General features: G+C 46.0%; 1 pseudogene; it reads right to left on the reverse strand.

Moving 5' to 3' along the window:
- Positions 1–15,670: 15,670 nt before the first annotated feature.
- Positions 15,671–21,537, reverse strand: LOC124647002 (annotated as a pseudogene).
- Positions 21,538–22,985: the final 1,448 nt, after the last annotated feature.

The following is a 22,985-nucleotide window of genomic DNA, read 5'->3' on the forward strand; positions in this document are numbered from 1 at the left end:
AACACGTTTTGAAGCTATATTTTCTTTGTGTGGTTCTACCCGCACACAATATTGAACCGTAACACGTGTTGAAACCATGTACGTGAATTTATTTTTAGTTTCCTTTTAATTAATCGTGTCACGATGGATAAATCGGACTGCTTTTCTGGTACGTAACTATTAATAAATTGGTAAATCCTAGCCACAAGTTTTAGATCTAACCATTAAAATAATTTAAGTGATGTGGATTAATGTGGTGTCCATATTTTAGTTTTGTATTTTGCTTTTAGTATATAATAGAATAGATGTTGTACTAAGACTGGATCATGTGATCCTTTGATGTAAGACTAGTATGGTTTGTAATGAATGATGTTATGTGATATCAATCTATTATGTCTCGCAAAAACAATATTTCTGGGATTGCGATGTATGGCATAATAGGCATCTGGACTTAAAAATATGGGTGTTGACAGATGCCGGTGTTGTGGTTGCCGCAGAGGAAGCCGCGGGCACGAGGAATCGCCATGGAGTCGTGGGCGCTAGGATGCACTGGTGATGAAGACGGAGACATGATCGAAGCAATCGACGAGGAGGGTGTCGATGCCGAAGACGGTCTTGTAAAAACCGTCGACGACGAGGTGCGGCCATAGTTGTACCAGAACCAGGCGCACGTCGGGAACAAGGCGTACACCGGTTTCGCCAGAACCGAGTATGCAAAGAACAATTTGTCGGTGACGCAATTGAAGAAATTGTAGGAGATTCGAGCCGAAGAAGACGTTGTCGATGCCGATGAAGACGAGACACTGATCCGAGCTTGCCAGGCCCGGGGACGCATCGGGGAGGAAGACACATACCGGTGTTGCCAGTACCGTGCGTGCGAGGGTAGGGACCATCATGAAGTGTGTGCCATGTCTGAGAGAGATTAGCAGAGGAGGCCTCCAGGTTGCGAGGCACAAAGCGGCGAAGAGAGAGATGCCAGTGCTGTTCGCGGTTGTCGTAGTAGACGAGATCGTGGTAGTCTGGGACGAGGAGATGACCCTGGAGATGAAGTCGTGACGGACAAAGATCTAGATGGCAGTGAAACCAGCGGCGACAAAGAGTGGTCATGCCGGACGCCTAGAGAGATGCGGATGTAGTCCATGGGGTAGTGTCGTTGGTGGAGTAGAGGCGTTGACGATGTAGAAGCGCGGCGGCTGTACACGAAGTTGGCGAGGGAAAACGATGGCTTGACGAAGACCATACACGGACGGTGACGACATGCACCATAGGGGCTGCACGGTGGTAGCCTTGGGTGCCCACATGTCATCTCGCCTATAATATCTTCCGTAAATCAAGGGCAATCCATGATCACGTTCCATCTTCACGCAACAATTGATAGACAAAGCAACATCATGTATTACGAAACGATTGTCATTCAGTTTGCTAACAACCGCGGCGGAAGCAGTGCGACCAAGAGGCCAAACGGGCAGTAAACATGGCATACCACCACAACACGATCCTCATCCTGAAAGTCGTCCACCTGGGCTGTAGGCTTCCGGCATCTTGGAATGCGTGCATAAGAGCAACTCTAACAGACACCAAAAAACCAGCCTGAACTGTATTTTTCTGGTGAGTTTAGGGGTTTCGGGATATTAAGAGGGCACATATCTAGCGATACCAGACCTGGCTCATATTGTGTCTCAAACTATGCTCAATGAAGAACCAGATAAATCTTTCTGGAAATGGACAAGAATGACAAATTTATGTGTACAAGCCTTTGTGTGGCTGTGGAATGGATGGAACTTTCAAACACCTGTGGAAGAGCACGATTCCTCTCAAGATAAAAGTGTGGTTGTGACTTATTTGACATGATGTTATTGTCACCAAAGATAACTTGCTGAAACACAATTGGCAAGGGAACTCTACTTGCCAGTTCTATAGTGGAGATGAATCTACATCCCATGATAAATTTGTTTGGAGCACTGCTGGATATGCAATTGGTGCCTCATCAAGACCTGGCTCTTTCACTCAGTTTTTTTTGGTGGTTTCCCTAATTCATTCCTGCCAGTAGAAATACCAAGATTGTTGGATTGGCTGCTACATGCTGAGCTCTCCAGAAGCTCCGAAATAGGCCTTGCTTTGAACACAAGCTGATAAAAAAATCCCTTCGAACTAATCAGCTATTCTACTATGTTTATGAAACACTAGGCAGGTTTGCATTAAGGAAAAGATGCAGAGGATATCTGAGCGGGAGCTGATGGACTGAGCACTGTTGGGGGTCCTTCGACGGCTGATCGACGTCGCCCTCTTCGTCTGATGGATACAGAGAGAAATGAATAGGGATCCAGGATAATGGAAGAGGATGAACAAGAGGACGCTACCGCCTGATATACCTGTCTCGGCAAGTTGGTTGATGTTTTGCTTCAAGTGTTGGTGCGCAAAAAACTCTAGAGAGAAAAGTTGGGTTGTAACTGTTAGATAGCGGTGGTGTTTTGCTGTGGCCTGAAAATATATAAAACCTCTAAGTCCATCTCGAACGCTAGCAGTAGGCTGCTCCCCCCTCTCTCTGCTGGCTTTTTTTCTTTGGTTTTCTGGCTTTTAAGCCTATGACGCTGTGTTTCGTTATCTGATGATAATGAAATTCGATCCAGTGAGATCGTTTGGAAAAAAAACATATATAACGATGCCAAATCTGCTGAGGGAGCCATCCTTACAAGATTACATGTGATCCGTATGTAGAGAAGTAGTTATTCCTGCTGATTTACATTCTGCCCAGTTATCCATAGGTTTTACTTCGGTGTTGCATTCCTCTAGTGTTGTTTTACTCTCTTAAGCAGCAGACTTGAACTGTCAGAATAGCTGTCTGATATAGTGTTCGAGACAAAGTAAACTGGGGCTGAACTATCTTGGGGCTATGTTTCTGAACTAGGAAGTTTTGGCGCGGCGCCACGCCGCGCCCGTAGGGTGATATGAAAGGTCTATCTGACGCCGCGCCCGTAGGGGTGATAGGAAAAGTCTATCAACCATAGTAATATATATTTCAAAAAGTGTTATATTTTGAGTTTGTAAGTTGTTTGCTTTAGCGTTGTAGTCAGATTAGATCTAGTATCTATGGTGTGCGCTTGGTGTTGATCTTTTAGCAACTTAGGTGACAGAGATGGGGACATGAAGGAAAATGGAGAGCCAGTTTGTTATGTTATTGTTATTGTATGGTAAAGGCAGGAAATATCAGTTCTCGATATGGTGAATGGGGCAATTTGTGTTGGCTAATAGATACACGGTGGCAGTAGAGGGGCATGCCGCTGACGGGTGGTTCATAAAGTGAACACATTGAGTTGTATTTGAGTTGTACGTGATTGGTAGTTGCCTTTTACAGTGTGGGTGTCATGTTTCGAGTTCTCCTAATCGGTGCCCGGTAGACAGAGTAGTGTACAGTTGGGTTCATTTCTTAATCGATTCTGTTGTGCGGGCGTCCTATTCATGGAAGAGCCACTGGATATTGATGATTTGTACATTTAGTTATGGATCTTGTGGCCTGTGTAAGTAAAACCTCCATGGGTTTGTTTGTGATGACAATATAAGTGTGAGTATTATTATTCGTGCTGCAAACCTCAAATGAGACGTGACATGGTGCAACATTGACTGTTGTCAGAATTGTTTTATGTTTAGTGCCTTCTTTTTTTAACCTGTCCAATAATTTCTTATTTTATTATGTTTTTATACAATATAATTTGGCAGCGTTTCCTTTTATTTTTCTGCTTGAGGCTGAAGTTGACTGAAATAAGAAAAATAACAGAGAGTAGGCAGTAAGGGCATCTCCAACCGCGCGACCCAAACGGACGCGCTGGGCCGTCCGTTTTGGGCCGTTTGGGTCGCCGCCCGGACACGCGGACAGCGCTCCGCGTCCGCGTGTCTGTTTGGGTCGCGCGCTGCGCCCAACGCGCGGACGCATCGCATAATCCGGAGAAAAACGAAAACAAAAAAAGGCAAATTTAAACGATATTTCATTGAACATATGCCCTATTTTGGGCAAATTTAGTACATAGCCCTATTTTGGGCAAATAAAATACTAACAAAAGAAGCCCCTATATGGGCTTTTAAATTTAAACTAATATAAAAACCCTCTATTAGGGTTTGGTCGGCGGCGCGGTGGCCGCCGGTGCGCCGCCTAGCCCCACAGGGCGTCGTCGGCGACGTCGTCGTCGTGGACGACGTCCCAGGGTGGCGAGGCGCTGTCGTGGCTCGACCGCGCCGGGGACTCCGGCCACGGAGACCACTGGGCCTCCTCCCACGGCGAGTGGGGGTCCGGAGCCACCCGAGGCTGCGGCGGCGCACGGAGCAGCACCTCCTCCCCGAGGCGCCGCCGCCTCTCTGCCGGGCGCGGCGCCCGGCCACCCGGCGCCGCCGCTCCTCGCCGCCGCCGCTCCTCGCGGCGCTCCTCGTCGGCGCGGCGCCTGGCCTCCTCCCGCCGCGCCGCCTCCTCCTCCTCCCGTCGCGCCTGGCGGGCCTGGGCGTAGAGCTCCCGGCCCTCCGCCTCCTCGACCTCCTGCCGGGCCGCCTCCTCCATCTCGGAGGTGCGAATGGCCTCCTCGGAGGTCCGGCCATTGCGCCTCCTCCTCCGCCGCCGAGATCATCGGGCGGCGCGGAGGTCCGGGTCCTCCTCCGAGGACTCCGGCCGGCTCGAGGAGGAGAGGCGGCGGTTGCGGCAATGGCGCACCGCCGCGGGCGGCCTCTCCGATGTGGAGGCCGCGCCGGTTTCCTCCCGACGGCCGCAACGCCGGCGGACGACGGCGGCTGCTGCTCGCCTCGTCGTCGTTCGCTCCGGGAGCGAACCGTCGCTTCGGGGCCATGGCGGCGGTTTTGCTCGGGGAGTGGAGTGGGGACTGGAGCGGATGGCCAGATCCCCCCCAGTCCCCATTTAATAGCATCCCTGGTCACCGACAGGTGGGCCCAAGGGAGACGAGGCGACCAGCGCGCGGACGCGAACGGACGGCGCGTGCCATCCGCGGCCACGCAAACCCGGCCAAGATTTGGGCCGGGTTTGCGTCGTTCCGGACGCGGCGGCCGTCCGCTTTTGCGGTGCGTCCCCGCGTTGGGCCGCGTTTTTGCCCGGCTGGACCCATCCGGACGCGCGGGCGCGGGATGGGTCGCGCGGTTGGAGATGCCCTAAGTGACTGGTTTTTACATGTGTGAGTTGACCGGTTGAGGCTCGATGTCACCTACTCCTGATCTTCTTCTCCACAACATGCTTCTACTGTGCTCTGCTCGGGAAGCTCGTTTACGACACGATCTATAGGTGCAGGGCGGCGTTTGCCGGAGGCTTGTTCGCCACCATGGAGGGCGGCAGAAGATAGAAAAGCAGAGGTTGCGCCAAGGGCCGGGATCTGGGGCTCTCCATTGATGATTCGGTGCTCGCGATCGAGATTCTCCTCGTTGCCGCCTGCTGCGGCTGCGCTAGCTCGTGCGTTGGCGAAAGGCAGCACAAGCTAGGGGATGGAGGCCGCTGGCTGGGCGTGAGACGCGGGGCGCTAGGAGGAGTGCGCGGGAGACGCGTTTGCAGCGTATAGAAATTGGGCGATGGTGCGCCGCCTGGGAGCTCTGTTCTTGCTCTTGCAGCGGAAGTGGAGCTCAATGGGACGAATCGACGGCCTGGTATGCAAATTCTGGCTGGATATCTATCAATTCTATTAGCCATATACTGCAAGCATTTTTGTGTGTGGCCCGTTCCTTTTTTCATCAGGAGAAACATTTTTCGGAAAAGAGAACATGGTTGCTTTTTCTGATAGTTTTATGTCTCTGCTTGCCTGTATCAGTTAATTCCATATTCCATATAATTCACTGGTAAGCCAATAGGTGAACACTCAATTTTTCAGTTAGTGTTGAAACCAATATCACTTCAGATTTTCCCTCCTAGGAATGCCCCTACTTAGTTGACAACTATGTAGAAGTTCAGCGGTCATAATTTGTTTTGGATTTCTAATTTTTTAGCTGCAGTCCCACATCGCTCCAGGAAAATTAGAGATCCTATAAACTAAAACAAATGAAAGCAAGTGATTATCCTACTGTCAGGTACCAATTAATATGAGTGTACAATCTGTCTAGTTATGTACGCAGTACACTTCGTTACACTAAATTGTAGGCCGCAGAAAGCACACAGATTAACCGTTTTATTAGCACAGATAGGTGTATAAATACTGGGAACTAAGCTAGCAGGTGAAAGGTCTAACTGGCATGTCCCTTTTTCTTAAGGTAGCGCAGCTGAATCTCTGAATCTCTCTTCAAGTGTGTTAGCTAACCGAATCGATTAAACATTAATTAGCACGTGGATCAACTTTGGAAGCAATCCAAAAGCATATGAGACAGCTAAGAAACACGGTATACAACTGCACAAAGCTCACACATATCATACATTAGCAGCCACAAACATGGGAGAACGACTGCCTCGAACGACTGTCTCAAATCCATGGATAGGAGTGATACTACTGCAGTCTTATTGTCAGTTAGTTCAGATGTTTAAAAAGTGCTCTCTGCACATAGCTAGTATGTATTTCGAGCACGTAAGGGATCATACATTAGTATCGGCAACAATTAAGAGTGTAAACTGACTGATTTAGAAGCATATAGGAGGAAGCATAAACTGAATGTGGTCGAGAGCTGAACATATGTGCTTAACACATCTATAGTGAGCTATACTACATCTCAAAAAGAAGCAGGGCAGGCTAAACAAACATATAACATTGCACTGGTACGTAGTGTAGGTTTCACTGCCAGTACACACCGACATACAACCCCTACTACATGTTTGAGGGGGATCAAAGCTTGAGATAATAGGTGTTCTTTCAGAAAGATCTATTGCACGTACTGCTTGTTTATGGTGAGGAAGGATAGGGCAACCGTTTCATCCGTAGATGAACGAATAGTCATGCCTTTTGCTATGTGGAGCTTTCTTGCTATTGACTCTCTAACCCTGTCAGCCGATACTCTCTGAAACTGAGAAAGTGGTTTTGCCACAGATACAATGAAGCATTGCACACGGCCATGAAAATTTCTTTCAGTCGTGGGCGACAACCTGCTGCGTCAGCCATTATTTATGCCTACAGAAATAGTGAACCACAGGTAAGAGTAGTTTGTAAACAAACACAATCATATGGGAATATGCGAAAGATAAAAGGCAGGGGAAGTATATCACTAACTTTGGGTTTACCCATTACAGACTTGCCTCTAAATCTACTAATAACTGGTCTGGAATAATTGTGTGTGGTCAATTTAATAATATTTTAAAATGACATGGTAATTTTAAATTATGTAGAATAAAGACACTCGTGATACCAGGTGGGCCAAGTGTCACGGATTCCTCAGCATTCTTTATGGAGTCAGCAACAACCCGTTTGCTATTAATAACACTTTAAACAATTTCTCTTTCGCGGGAATAATTCCCGTGAAGTATGTTGTTCTTTACTTGCTTGAATTCCATGATCGCTCGAGGTCTACTACTACCTGTGACGGTTGCATTTGGAGAAAATTTTAAGATACTTGAACACTAAATGCCCACAAGGCGCAGTTCACACCAGAAAAGGACAAAAACAAACTCTTACTTGACTAATGGTACGAACGAAATTAGTAATGAGCTGTATATTGTGTAGGGCAGAGTAGATATGCATTCACTCTAGCAATATGACTTCTGACCAAATGATCTTTACTCTATTCAGACCAATTCTTTTGCACATTTGTACCAACGAAATTGCTTTTATAACAGGAAGCATATCATAGATGGAACATTTTCAATTATGTTTGCAGAAACAATGTAAACCTTAAGTGTGGCATACTTGAAAGACACGGAAGCACGCACCTGCATCATCCCTCCAGTACATCTCTATAGACAATGTTTTTGGTGATTTTGCTGGATTTATGAACCTCCTTGTTTGGCTTGGTCACCCCTTGATAATGCAACATACAACTGGCGATGTGTGACATCTCACTTATGGAGAAAGTGATAAATTATATTTGGGTATCTTTGATTCTGCAAAATTGTATATGTATCTTCATTGTGCAAAGTATTTTTAAGGCAAAGGCAGCGTACTAACTTACTGACATGTGGTGCAGGCAGTTGCTCTGTTGGGAGAATTACCAGAGCAGTGGTGAGGCGGTGGCTGCAGGGAAAAACCAATCAAAAGCGGAAGAAGAGCAGCCCTGACAGTAGGTACCGCTAGAGAAGAAAAAAAACCGGCGGGCACCAGGAGACATGACAGAAGATCCACCTTGCATTGGTAAGTCATGACAAAGTTGGAGTGTACACCTTCCCATTCATTTACTCAGGACATACTGAAAACTTTTTGGTCTTTTATCACCACTCAAATAGCTGATCATCAGTCTTGATCTTAGAATGTTCTTTTGTACACCTCCATCGCCCAAACCCAGAAAACTGCATGCACAAATCAATGTTCTAGGCTTCTGTCCTTAATATGCCAATCACCCCAGAATCCTTTGTAAGCATCTATTGCGAGGACAATTTCCCATCAAAACACATAAATATAACTGTATTTTTTTCGTTTTAAGATAGCACTACCTCATTACTCAGGTAGAGAGCAACATGTCTGATCCTTTTGCTTGAATGTGACATATGATTTCCTCTTCAGTTCAAAGCCAATTTCTGAAAATATGAAAATATTTAATAGCAATTCTTTTAAGCATTAGAGAAAGATTAGGTCATTCATCCTCCAACCATTTCACGGATACGAAGGACTTGATATGAACTTCAATTTGAGACAGTTCTAACTGAATAAAATCACGTCGGAGAAGGATTAATTTTCCTTGCTTTACTGTTAGACAAATGAAAAACTTAGAGCGGAAAGGAGAAGGAACATAGCTTTTTATACACTCATATGACATTACACAAATGGTATATCTAGCATTCTCAGGAAACAAAGAAGAAAAAAGAAAACATAGATGCAAAAAATTGAAACCCAAATATCCAGCAAAGTAATCTTGCATTACTTGATGACATCTCGTAAGTACTGCTGATATCAAAATACCAAACATGCTGATTCCTAAAACTGGAAAAAGAACATACTTGCAGACTTGCAGATAACATAATAAGAACCTCGTAACTGACCTTGTGGTTTGGAATTTGGAAGACGATCATAGCCAGTAGATGTGGATAATTTCCTGTCTGTGTGCTTCTTACTAAGGACAATCTAGCAAAAAGGAAGTGGAAGGGGTGTCAAAAATGTTGTTTTTGTGATTCCACTGAAACTGTTAACCATTTGTTTCTTTATTGTCCGTTTGCAAAAATTATTTGGCGTATGCTGTATCTTACTTACAATATTCCTCCACCAGCTAATATTACTAATATGTTTGGTAATTGGCTTAATGGTGTACGTAAGGAGGATAAACACAAAATCCGTGTGGGTGTTTCTGCTTTATGCTGGTCCATTTGGAGGACGAGGAATGACATTATCTTTAACAGGCAAAATGGAACTAATTTTTTGCAGGTTATCCGGCGCGCTGCTCATTGGATTCAACAATGGGTTTTCCTTCTCCCTTTGGAACAGCGGGAGGGTATGGTTACTGGATGCAACCGGATGCTAGTGGTTGCTCAGGACTTCTTTTTCCAGGCTACTGGGTGGCGACACATTAATAGATTAGCAAATGGATAGGCTGTCTTTGTGTTGCATTTTCCTTTGGTTAATTCATATCTCGACCTTAGCTTTCCCTTGAATGTATCTCTGAATCTTTTTGTAAACTGTTTACGTACCTTTTATCAATAAAGAAAGCCGTGTGCATCTATTGATGCAGAGGCTGGGGTGATGCTCCCATATCGAAAAAAAAAACGTAAAAGTATGCTCACCAAAGTCAACATGTGCCCTAAAATGGTGCTGAACCTGAAAGTAAATGACATTGGATACCAATATAAGATAGCCTATCCCATAACCTGGTTGTAAGAAGTAACAGAATAGAGGGACATTCAGTTCAACAAAACAGACTCTTACTACTGAAAATGAATTGTAGTTCAGGAAAACAGCAATACCGAATAGTACAGCAAGAAAGCCGAAATGCAACATGATGGAGGATCATAAGAAACTATTCTACTTATTGCTCCAAACACACCGCGACTAATATTAGTTGTGGCACTTTCAATAAAAGAATAACATCAGACCAACCACGCCGTTGCATATACACCAGATCAGATAATCCTCGAAACACTAAGTTATTTCTAACGTATTGTTACAGCAGAAGTAAAATTTCACAAACCTGAACCTCTTACTATGTCATATGCCTAGTGGCACTGATAGTGAACTGATGAAACGAAAGACGCCATACCCCTTTAGCAGGGATAATGAACTAATCAAGAAAAGATATCTATTATGGAAACTCCTTATTGAGCTAGTCCTGAGGGTAGCAGGGATATATGTCAGTGTAGCATAATCACATAGAATACTTTAGAAGAAAATTGGATGCCTGTTAATGCACCATATGAGAAAATTGGGTCAGGTGTAAAATGATATCAAGAGCCATCACTAAGAACAGAAAGGGCATGCTTAGCATTATTTTTTGCATCCCAAATTCTTACTGTCCTTGGCGTTGTCTGCAACACTCTTTCCGTGGTAATACTGATCTCACATAAGCCTTTGAAGCCATCGAAATTTTGACAACTGAACACCTATGAAGAAGTAAATTATTCATGTATTCAATAGAAATGGTCACCAAGAAAACTGATCTACATCAAAAGCAAATGTGACAGGTCCTACAAAATTGTGGCCAACTATACGGATTGAACCTTTCCAATCGAAATCAAACTCCATCCCAATCTGTATCTCTCATACACTGAATTGGGGACGACAAAACTGAAATCACTAAGCAGCAAGTTAGGATCATCTTGCTAAATTTGGTTTCCATATTTTCTAGTAAGAAAGGTTAACATGCGCACAGCTGCATCTCCCACCACATAACATCCTGACTATCCACCTACCTAGTTCCTGCACCGCACACTAATTCGAGGGCTTCATCTACTGTAAGCTATGTTGAAGGGAATGTGGAATTGTTCCATCACATCCTGTCAACGTCAGGATCACAGTTGAAGAAATCATGATGAAACAATCAGGGCTGTAATTTGACAGCTCCCACACCAAATTAATTCACAGTTAGGACACAACCTTCCAATTTCTACTCGAGTAGAAATACGGAGAGTAGATAGTAGGATGGACAATCTTACCGGTACCATGTTAGCGAGCTCTAGTACAGTAGAAATACAGAGGGCACAGGAGCTGTGCACGCCGGCGGCTTAGATGTCGCAGAAGTAGTCCATAAACTCATGGAATTCATCGCGGTAGGCCAGGCAGGGCCTGTTATCCTGCTGCACTGCCGCCATGTCCGCGAGGTATGGCCGCCGGCATCCACTCATCTGCTCCCATCCTCCTCCTTGAAATCAATGACCACATGGCTTCTTCTGGATCCGGCTGGATCCGGTGAGGGCTGACGGAGATGACATCGACGGAGAAAATGAGACCGGACCTCTTTAGCTGGCTCGCCGCTGCGTGCATCTACAGGACGGTGCCGGAGGTCGTTTCTGGACATCTTCGGATGGCACCCTCCATGACTACGACGGCGCCGCGCGGAGAGGATGATCGAGGCTCCTCCCCGTCTCTAGTCTCCTTGGGAAGGGGAAGAGGGGTCCGACCTTCTCCTCCTCCATAGCGCCAGCCGGGGAGAGGAGGCCACGCAGGAAGAGAAGAGCGCCGGCAAGGATGTGGGCGGCGACGTTGGGAAGGAGGAGATTTTCTTTTTTCTTGGCATCACGAATTGGAGCTGTGGAGGAGTGCAGTTCGCTCCTCGATGGTGGGCTCCTCCACACCGCTTTGACCGTCCGTCCGTCCCACGCTGGAAACGATGTGAACCGGAAGACCGGGGATTGTGGGGATTAAAGAGAGAGAAACCACATATGGAGAGAGGGGTAACCGGAAATTAATGAAATAATTACCGGAAGAAGGCTGTCAGACCAGGTTTCTCCACGCAAGAAAAAAGGAAAGGAATCCCTAGAGGCTGCAGCACGGAGGCAATCAACAGTAGAAAAACCAAACGTGTCATCACATGATTGGAGCAAATTCCCATCTACAGTTACCCAAAACGCTATAGTTAAAGCAGAAGGGGTTAGCTTTTATATATGTAATAATGTTAGTTATTCACATGTCTTAGCTAAAATCTATTGACACCGGCCTTCTTTGTGTAGGCCATCCAAAAGAAGATCAAGGGATAACCATGGATTGGAAACGAGCAAAGTCAAGCAACAGTGAACTTGTTAGCTGCGACAACCCAGTATCTAGCACGGCTTGCAATCTATCGGAGGTCTTGTGTGCTCTAACTGGCAGTCCATCGCGGAAGAATGTGATCTCGAAGGTCCTCAATTCAGTGCTCTGAGGAGGTGTTGCAGGCAGCGGAGGCTGAGCTCCCTTGCTCTCTTACGTCGCTACCCTCCACGTATCTTGGGCTGCCCCTGTCCCTCTCCAAGCTGTCGCAAATCCGAGCTGCAAGCGGTGTTGGACAAACTAGCCACCAAGCTCCCTTTCTGGAAGGCAAGGCTCATGTCGAGGGAGGGGCGGCTGGTCTACGTCCAGGCGGTTATGACGGCCTCCGTCGTTTTTCAGCTATTGGCTTTGGATCTCGACCCGTGGTTCTTCAAAGCAGTAGACAAGCTTCGGTGGGGGTTCTTGTGGGCTGGTAGTTCTGATGCTGATGGTGAATGCTGCACGGTGGTGTGGCACCTTGTTTGTCAGCCGAACAGCCTCGGCGGCCTCGGGTTGCACAACCTGCACATGATGAACAACGCCTTCCGCACCCGCTGGCTCTGGCTGCAAAGGACTGATAACAGCAAGCCTTGGAGTGGCATGGACTTGCATGTCGGACAAAGCTCGGCCGCGATCTTTCATGCCTCCGTGCGGATTCATGTAGGGGACGGGGCCTCTCTACTTTTTTGGGAGGATGCGTGGATCCAAGGGCTTACGGTCGACACGATTGCGCCGGAGGTCCTTAGGCTGGTGCGGCCGGGGTTGAGACGGTCCTGTACCGTCCATGATGGCCTCGTGGGGAATAGTTGGGCCACCGACATTGCGGGCCAGCTTTCGGTGGATGCAGTGGTGCAGTACTTGAGCCTCTGGGTAAGGATCCAGGAGGTGGCTGCCCTCCGCGGCGACGATCGGGACTCCTTCGCATGGAAGTGGCATGACGACGGTCGTTTCTCCTCTAAATCGGTGTATCGCATGCAGTTCCATGGAACGGTCGGCTTACCTGGGGCACCGCTCATCTTGCACTCCTTCGCGCCATTGCGATTCAAGATGCACGCTTGTATGGCTAGCGCTCCGACGGCGCTGCTGGACGGCGGATCGGCGGTTACGCCGCGGACTCCCCTCTCACACGCTCTGCCCTCTTTTTGACGCGGAGGACGAAACCCTCGATCACCTCTCCCCCCATTGCAGTTTCACTCAAGGGGTCTGGAGTGGGCTCGTCCAAGGCCTTGGCCTGCCCAACATCATACCGCATCAGGGCTCAGGGATCAATGAGTGGTGGTTGCACGCCATCAGCTCTTTCGCGGCGGCGGACAGGAGAAACGCCAACTCCTTGATCATGCTAGGACTGTGTCACATTTGGCTGTAGCGGAACGCAAGAGTCTTCGACGGGGTTAGCGCGCCGATGACGACGGTCCTTAACTCCATCCTCGACGAATGGCGTTCGTGGCTTGCTTGTAGAGGTAGACCTAGGGGAGAGATCACCTAGCTAAGTCCGGCCTTAGGTCGTCTCCGCGCCCAAATGGGTGTGGTGGGTGGTTCATCGAGTTCTTCTTGTATTCTTGGTGTTTTGGACATCTTGGTCCGTCCCGTAATCTTAATATAATGACGCGCGGATCTCCTGCGGGTTCTCGAAAAAAAAAATCTCGAAGGTCCTTGTTTCCTTCTTGGGATGGATTTCTAAGCTTAACCAATCTGAAGCGCGCGAGCTCCTCCATGGATACGGGCATGCCGCGCGCATCTCATGTTATCATGTACACCACTGGTTTGGTTCAGTTGCTCCAAACAAGGATGAAGGACGAAGCCGAGAAGCTGAGGGACGAGAACAAGAAGTGCAGGGACGAAAACAAGAAGCTCAAGGACGAAACAAGAACCTCGAAAAGGGTATCGATGATGTTCTATCAGTGATTTATTTGAAATGAAATCTGGATATGGCGGTGTTCCACGTGTTTGGAGATGGCCACTGTGGATTGCGAACTCTGCAAGTGCGGCAGCCACAACCTCGGGTGGTACCGACGGATGATCAGTTTCTGTAGGCTATAAGCAATTCATGTTCTTGTTTGGAGGCCTGCTCCAGTGCGTACCTCCCACAAACTCAAAAGGACAATGTGGTCTTTTACCGTTACTAGTTGAATGCCCGTGCGTTGTCACCGTCCTTACAATTATTCTCTTATCTCACATGCAAATGTAATACACACAAAATTCACAAGTATTCAGAACTAGATGGTTAAATTCTGATAACCCATATTCCCCAAAAAAATATCCCAATATAATAAGTCACCTGAAATTGCTGCTAAGAGTTTAGAAATTCACATACCCATGTAAAAATTCTAGTGAAGTGAAACCCATGTGAAAATTCTAGTGAAGTGGAGAACATTGTCGTTTGATTTCTCAAACTAATGGGGCATGCTCTTGATCTTCTTGATCAGTGCAATAATAAAGTTACATGCTTATGTTTTACATTGCAATTGATATTGGTTGTTGGTTCTTAAGTATAATAACTATAAATAAAATGTATACCTTTGGATTTATAGGATTTTCTTTTTTGTCTTATTCTTCTCTTGATTTATTTTGAGATTTTTGGTAGATGATATAATTGAGAACTTTGATATCAATCTTTTTGGGTAGTTTCTCAATATTTTTGAGACATAATATACCACATGACAGTCTATGTACGGTGCGAAACAATAGCCATGCAATAAATCTCTCCGGCTAATATGCTAAGAAAGTTGTACAACAAATTAAAAATGTTGGCAAATTCTAAATAGCAGCAACAAATAAATTATGTTTCCGTTTACAGTGGTGAAGGTACGCCCACCTTTGGCTCTTCGCTATTCCTCTATCTTCTATGTTTGTTGTGCTCATCGGCCTTCAGCAAATGAGAAATGCTGACATCCTTCTCACGCTTTCTTTATCTCTAATAACTATCATGCACACATCTAATAATATATGAAAATGACATCAGCGTTCCTCATCCACCTGCTCAATTTTCAGAATATAACTCTGCAACTTGATTTACACTTATAAAATTAATTGGTTAGGCTGACTAAAGCCGAACAAAGACTAAAACTGAAATATTACAGCCTCGCTTCTTTTACACTATACAAACAGATCAACCTGTTTCTCAATCATTCTTAACATTTGTTGACATTATGTAGCGATGCTTGCTGTTTAACATGAATATGGAAAGTGAACCAATTAAATAAATACATATTGAAAGAGAAAATATACATCGACGTGTATCTTACAAGTCAATTCAGTACGGTGGCACTACCTTATTGTTAATAACAAGAAAGGATCCACCAATCTAAACATCTATAATTGTTTGTATACTTATAAAAATGCCATGCCAAATTCATATTCTCACCTCACAGTTTGTTGTAGTACTCACTGATGAATACTTCCGTGCATGATGATGAGATTAACTGACAGGATCACAATCCGCATCTAGTTATTAGCCCAACTCCAGGATACCTGTAGCTAAAAGAGAGCGGTAAATTAGCATGTAACACCTGCACCTACTGCCAAAGTGGGCTGTATGCTATTGGGTCACGGGTCGTATGGCTTGGACAGACTATTGACACCTGCGGTACAAAAGGGAAGGATTGGCATGGAGACGGACATCGAACAGAAACGGAGAAATGGAACCAAGTCCTCTCCTCGGCTGTCTTCTTCTTCCTCTGGTCTAAATCCTCCTCTCCTTCAGGTCTGGTTGCTACCACAAGCAACCGCTGTATCAACTTCACGCCCCGATCCTCACCGGCGGCAACGGGGCGTGACAATTTGGTATCAGAGCAAGGTTCATTTCCCCTCCACGAAAATCCCACAAAAAAAAATTCCCAATATTTTCTCCCAGATTGGATTTGGTTTCAGTTGAGGTTGTGGAGGCGATGGATGATGCGCGAGCAAGGATGGATGCGAGGCTAACCGCTATTAGGGCGAGCCTCAAGGAGTCACGCACGTTGCTCGCTTCTTGTGCGCAGCGATTGGGCGTCAAGGAGCAGGAGTGGGAGGCGGCCACCACCTCTTCGTTTGCAGCCACCACCAGGTCGTTGTTCGTGCCGGATGGAGTACGGGAGAAGCTGGAGGCCAAGTCTTCGTCAACCTCTCTCATCTCCACACATCTGGTCATGGCTAATGGTGCTCTACACGCGGATGTCACCCTCGCTTCCGTCACGCGCACAAGGTGTTCGACACTATGCTCCGATGTCAATGTTGGCAACAACCTTGACGTGGTCGTGTTCCCGGCCAGTGGCACGACACATATCCCTTCTACGACGTTGAGTGTTGCTGGGAACGGGATGACCCAGGGCGCAGGTGTGTCCGCCACGAACACGCTTGCAGGCTGCTCGAGTCATGTCCTCACTAGCCCACAGGAAGGTTTGGTTGATGGTGCTCGTGCTGTGACTGCTGTCAACACCAACCATACGCACAACAACGCTTTCCCTCGTTTTGATGGCACCGATCCAGGCCTATGGCGAGTCCAATGTCTTGATTACTTCAACCGCTTCAATATAAATAAGTGTATGTGGGTTGTTGCTGCCAGAATGCACATGGACGGTAAAGCCAAGGAGTGGTTTGAGGCATACAGGTTGCGTCAAGTGGTTAGTGATTGGCCTGAGTTCATAAATGATGTGGAAGCACACTTTGGTGTTGGGGATTTGCCACCATGGGCAACCATTCTCGATACTGATCACTCGACTGTTGCTGTTCATGTTAGTGGCCACATATCACCCGGCACACCCACTAGATGTTTGCATGTGAGCCCCAAAGAGGTGATGGCCACAACTTCCCAGCCGACAGAGCCAACACTTGTTAAACTTGTAGATAGCATCAAATTGCAGTTTGTGCAATTGAAGTTGGCGCTGACCAGTGAGTACGAAGGAATGAATAACAGAAACTTGGGGACTCAGATGGCAGGGCCAATTGTAGATTCTTCCGAAGAGGTGTCGACACATGTTAGTGGTGTATCTATGTTCCTTGAGCCTTCGGTAGAACCTGCAGAGGCGGTATTTGCAGCAACAACATTGATAGAGCTTGTCGATGATGTAATCACTTGCGTTGGAGGCTTGTCACTTTTTCTCGAGTTGGATATGGATTCAGCTAACAAGGTGTTTGCAGATGATGTGCTCACTGCTGTTGGGGGTGTCTCTCTATTCATGGATTTGGATAAGGTGTCTGTTGCAGTGCTTCTTGAGAATGTGTCCAGGCCTGACGAGGTGCTCACTCATGTTGGTGGTCTCTCACTTTTCCTGGAGTTTGACCGGGACCTGAGTCTAGCTTTTGATGATGAAGTTTTGCATGATGATCTTCCATGGAAATGTCATGCACGTTACCCATGGACTAACACAAGGGAAGGAAGTCATTTCTCAATTGCGAATATGCCTCCACATGCTTTCCGTTCCGGGCACAATGGCGTGCCAAGCTCGTATTTGGTGATGGATAAATGGCTGCCATGGAGTCGGAGTGGTTTCAGCCCAGGATTCCATGATCGAGCACTGAGTACCAGACTAATAAATAACTTGCATGTTCGTCATGTCGTCAAAGAAGTTCATGATGCTGGACAAAGCCGCTTGTTCAGCACATTATTATATGCCTGCTTTAGTAAGGTGGTAATTTATTTGATGCTGCAAAACATTGCCTCACATATGAATTATGTTCAGGAGCATCCGAAATTAGTTGTGCAACTGAATGGCCTGATTGGCATCACATCAATGAGTGAGGTGCCGATACGTCTGATTGGTGCGGATGAGACTGTATATTCAAACGATGTTGATACAGTACAGTGGTTAGGAAATTTAGCTGTCCATGAAATGTCGCGAACAGGTTTAGCCCATCGGACTCTCCTGAAGTGCTTGCCAAGGCTGCAGAAATTCTATGTGTTGTGACTCAACGCGCATCTCCATCTCTTGCTGCAAAGATATGCAAACCAAGTTATACTGGGAGGTTTTTCTATCATACTCTTGAAGGTGCAAGACCCACATCTGTGCTGGTTCATTCATTGTCCGCGTGCACATCTTTACTGTACATAACAGCATTAGCATCATCTTCCTATCAAGCATTCAGAAGCAATGTAAGTCATGGGGCCTTGGTCACTACCAATCCTAAGGCAGCTGATGGTATGCTTGCGATTCAAAGTAAATTGCTGAACTTATTGGACTCATCTGTTTGGAAGCTGACTTATTTTTCCACACACCAGTGGGATAGTGGTATTTTTTCTGAAATACTTGATAGTCATTCACTGAGAAATTTGCAACTGATTGACTCTTATGGGACAAGAAGGGGTCTCAGTCAGCCAGTGCTCTTGTTTAAATCTGTTACAAATGGTGTTTATTTAACCTTGCCATGGGACCCTGGAGCACACATAAATGTTGAGAACGCCCAGCTATACACACTTGCACATGAGCTGCTGGGCATAGTGAGGCACATTGGAAGGGGTATATGGTTCAGCAACAATGGGATTTATGTCCACCCGTACGCAGTTATCAGCTTTGAACTCTCCAGGATATTTGTATGCATATCGGTTTCAACGGGCATCGGTGATTCAGGCTTGCTCGAAATTGCCTTTGACACTACAATATTGCAGCTTGGTGTATCAGCTGTTACATGCTTTCCTGATCATGGTCTACTAGAAAGGGGAATTGCTGCAAGAGATCGAACTAGCCCATGGTTTCATGATTTTCTTATCAGGCTGGCATTGTTGTTCTTACAAGTGCCATGGGATCCTGGTGGTAGGCACAACGGCGGCTTGAGGGCAAGCCGCATTTCAAGGGGGCGCGAGTGTAACACCTGCACCTACTGCCAAAGTGGGCTGTATGCTATTGGGTCACGGGCCGTATGGCTTGGACAGACTATTGACACCTGCGGTACAAAAGGGAAGGATTGGCATGGAGACGGACATCGAACAGAAACGGAGAAATGGAACCAAGTCCTCTCCTCGGCTGTCTTCTTCCTCCTCTGGTCTAAATCCTCCTCTCCTTCAGGTCTGGTTGCTACCACAAGCAACCGCTGTATCAACTTCACGCCCCGATCCTCACCGGCGGCAACGGGGCGTGACATAGCATGAATGGAAGTACACAAACAAGGCATAACCTTCTATAATGCATTTGATAATATCGCGTGTGCGTGCAATATTTAACAGAAAATGTTCATGAAAAAAAATTAATAAATTTTTTGTGTCTACAATTATGAAGCCCTTCAGCGCCCACTTTGGATAGCTCAACATCTTTAGGAATGTAGGGGCAGTCCTTTGAGTGGATAACAAGGTCAGAACCACTGGTATCAGAACACTACGAAAAAATATCAAGATCAGTCTCTCTACATGCAACCAGTCATCAGAAAAGGCTGCACAATATGATTAGTCAGCATACATGGTGCATACCATGAGCCAGGATTGAAACAGATGGCAAACGTGTATCCTATCCTGGTCACACAATATACAAGTGGGAGTATTATGGTGTAATTTTCACCAACTGACGATCTCAGATTTTTGAAGAAGTCAAACATGGAGAGGTAAATGATCGGCTTCAAAACTGTGATAAAATGATCGGCTGTGCCTGGCAAGAAAGTAGGCCAGCATGCTCATGCTACATCTCTCCCTGAAGTATTGAAGCCGTTCGAATGAAAATGACCTTAAAGCTGAATTCTTGCACATAAGAGGTGCACCAAGAATAGATAGTGAAGTTAGTGAACTCCCCCATTAAAAATGGCAGCAACACGGAGGTATCTAAATAATTGAACTTACAAACGGCAATGGTATTGCCAGGTATTCCGAATGTTGGGTCGCTGAGTTTCACAATTGTACCCAAGCAGATCCCATATAGACCTAGTATCAGGAAATCAACCCCAAGCAGTCTACCATCACGCAGCCACTATTTCGTGTAACGAAATATATGAAGTACTAAATGATTAGGAATTCATTCAAAATTTTTGAAAGAAGCACTATGAATACTGATGTACCTTCCGAGATAGAACTTATGTTATTTTAAAATCGCAGGCGTTCTTCTGGACACATCATTGGGTTTCGACAAACAATTTCAAGATTGTTGGTTTCTTCTAAAAAATTTATTCCTTGCTTCAGGGAGCTAATGAGGGGTTCATCCAGATAACAAATGATCTAGACCGATCTACGGGCTTTCTTCACCCATTACCTCGAGATTATCTTTCATGTTGCTTTGGCACTCCGTATCCCTTACACAACATCTAGTGAACTGGTAAATGCTTTGCATTAATGCCCGACTCAGGCTTCATAATGCCATCAATAATGTCGATGTAATGGTCTGGCGGGTTTACATGGCCAGGTATATGGATATGACTAAGAGGCATATAGCACCCTGAGCATCAAGTAGAAATCTTAGAACATCAACCTGGAAAAATAAAATTACAAGAAAATTTGCTCTTGGTGCCAGGATTAGGCAATTGGTTTACCTTAATGACCACACTATTGCAATCCTTCGTGACAAAAAAAACCTCCACGTAGCCCTATATTGAGGCATAAGATACTAAACTATAATTTCACCAGTCGACTTCACTTCATTGCAAGCTAGTGAAGTCCAGCCGCTCGCCATTGAAAGCTGTCTCAAAACCATGCCTTATTTCATCACCGAGACACAGTCAACCATAAACCAACAAAGCCTTGTGTCCAAGGGAATCATGGAACTGTAAAATGAGGCATGAAACTGTACTCACTGTCATATAGTATGATTTTATCCTGCTTGCAACACAAAACCGTGCCGAAATATTTAGGAAGTTCAGAACAAAAATAACATCAGACAATGATCAAGAGATAAACCAGTAGGGAGCAATGACACTTGGAAGGAAAAATTTCGGTTAGAGAGAGACAATGACAAGCGGCCCATGGCCAATGGATCTACGAGGAGACGAGAATATTTTCTGGACATTGCCAAAACCAGCCATACTGCAGCAACCAACCCGTTGGTGGGGGTCTGGTAGCCCATGGTAACCAGACTGCCTGCCGTGGCAGAGCTGGCTTTTGTAGTGGCACGGACCCAAGGTCATCACCTGCTCAAATTCATCAAATATTTAATTACATGTGTACTTATGCTTTATGTGTTTATTTGTTTGCATGACAAAGCTACAACAGAGATTATCATAGTATCAATTATGCTGCAAATAAATATTGTAGAAGCAATATCGATTAAACATCAGTTTAAACAAATATATAAAGCCAAACATAATTATGGTAGATAACCTATGTCTTCTCTAAACCTTTCGAGTGGCATTTTTTCAAGCACTTTGTACCTCTGTACACAGAAGCAAGGTAGTGACCATTTATACACATCCCTGGTATTTATTTGTTAGATTTCATCACAATCTGTATTTAGTAATTCAGAAATTTTCCAATAAATTGATCTTATGCTTACAAATGTGTGTTGCCTAGCGCCTTTATGGCTCCATTGCCATGCACATGGACAGAAGGTAAGAGAACTGATGAAATAAATGACAAATTCCGACACAAGAGTGAGCTACATGCCATGTCAAATAAAAAATACGGTTCTTGATGGAAGGATGGATAACTGACCTCATGAGGTGATGAAGAGTCTGCTCGACTGCATGCCGTCCATCCTTTCTTCAACACGATGCTGCTGCCACCCGATACTTTGGTACTACTGTGATACTGCTCCTATACTTGTCCCCAGTCCTCTCTAACTGACACACCTGTATCATACAACCAAAAATCAGAGAAAAGAGAACAAAGAGAAGACGGAGAGGGAGAGGGGATAGGAGTCACGATTCAGCTACCGCCGGCCGGAGATCTGGGACTATGGTAGCCCTGCGCATTCATACCCATTCGTCGTTGGTCCAGCGCAGCTTCGCTGATGGACATGGGTTACCTCGGGGCGTGACAACACCGTTTCTCTCCGGCCGGCGTCATCGTCGCTCTAGGTCTGGCCACTAACAAGTCCCGGTGTAGCCTCGCAGCCACGGTTGTGCACATATCGAGATGGAGATGGGAGAGGAGGGGAAGGGAGAGATGAGATTTCAGGCTAGGCTCCGAAGGCGAGGAAGAGTTTCCATCGAGGGGTGGAGATGGATAGGAGCATGTTGTTTTTGGAAAGTAAGAGGAGATTTGATGGCATGCATGGTATTTCTGGAAAAGTAAGATTTGATGGCGTTATTAGTGCCATATAATGAGATTTTCGGAATGCTTAATGATAACACACGAGATTGTAGCAAGCATTCAGAGATTTTCGGCAAGTATTTGAATGCCCGTGTGGGAGATGAGGGGCGACGTTCCTGGAATATCTGAACGGACGGTGCATGCAGCTTATATGTTTGAGGGAAAAGTTCAGAGTGATTTTAACGGCCATGATTGCTCAGATGTTTGATGTCAAAGTGACAACCATCCCCAACTACAATATAATAGTAAAGAATTATTTTCTAGTCCAGTCTTTGTTACCGAGTTCCAAACACGGGCCCGTATTACTCGCGTATTCCTATACAATATATATAGATCTAATCGTGTACCGTCCCGCGAGCGCCTCCGATCGGTGTGGGGGCTCTGAACGTGATGAGGGCGCGTGGTACCAATGATCTATAGGAGCTGATGATCTACAACCCACGTGCTCTGGAGGAGATGGACGCGATCGTCCGCAAGTACCGCCTCGCCGACAAGTCCGACATCACGAACCTTCCTTGCCCACAGGCCATGGCCGACGCTGCGGATTCCCCCGACGGCCCGCTCGTGATTCGTCACAGCGCTAGTCCCTGGAGGGGTGCAAGGTAGGG

This window comes from Lolium rigidum, chromosome 4 (assembly GCF_022539505.1).
Source record: "Lolium rigidum isolate FL_2022 chromosome 4, APGP_CSIRO_Lrig_0.1, whole genome shotgun sequence".
NCBI lineage: Eukaryota > Viridiplantae > Streptophyta > Magnoliopsida > Poales > Poaceae > Lolium > Lolium rigidum.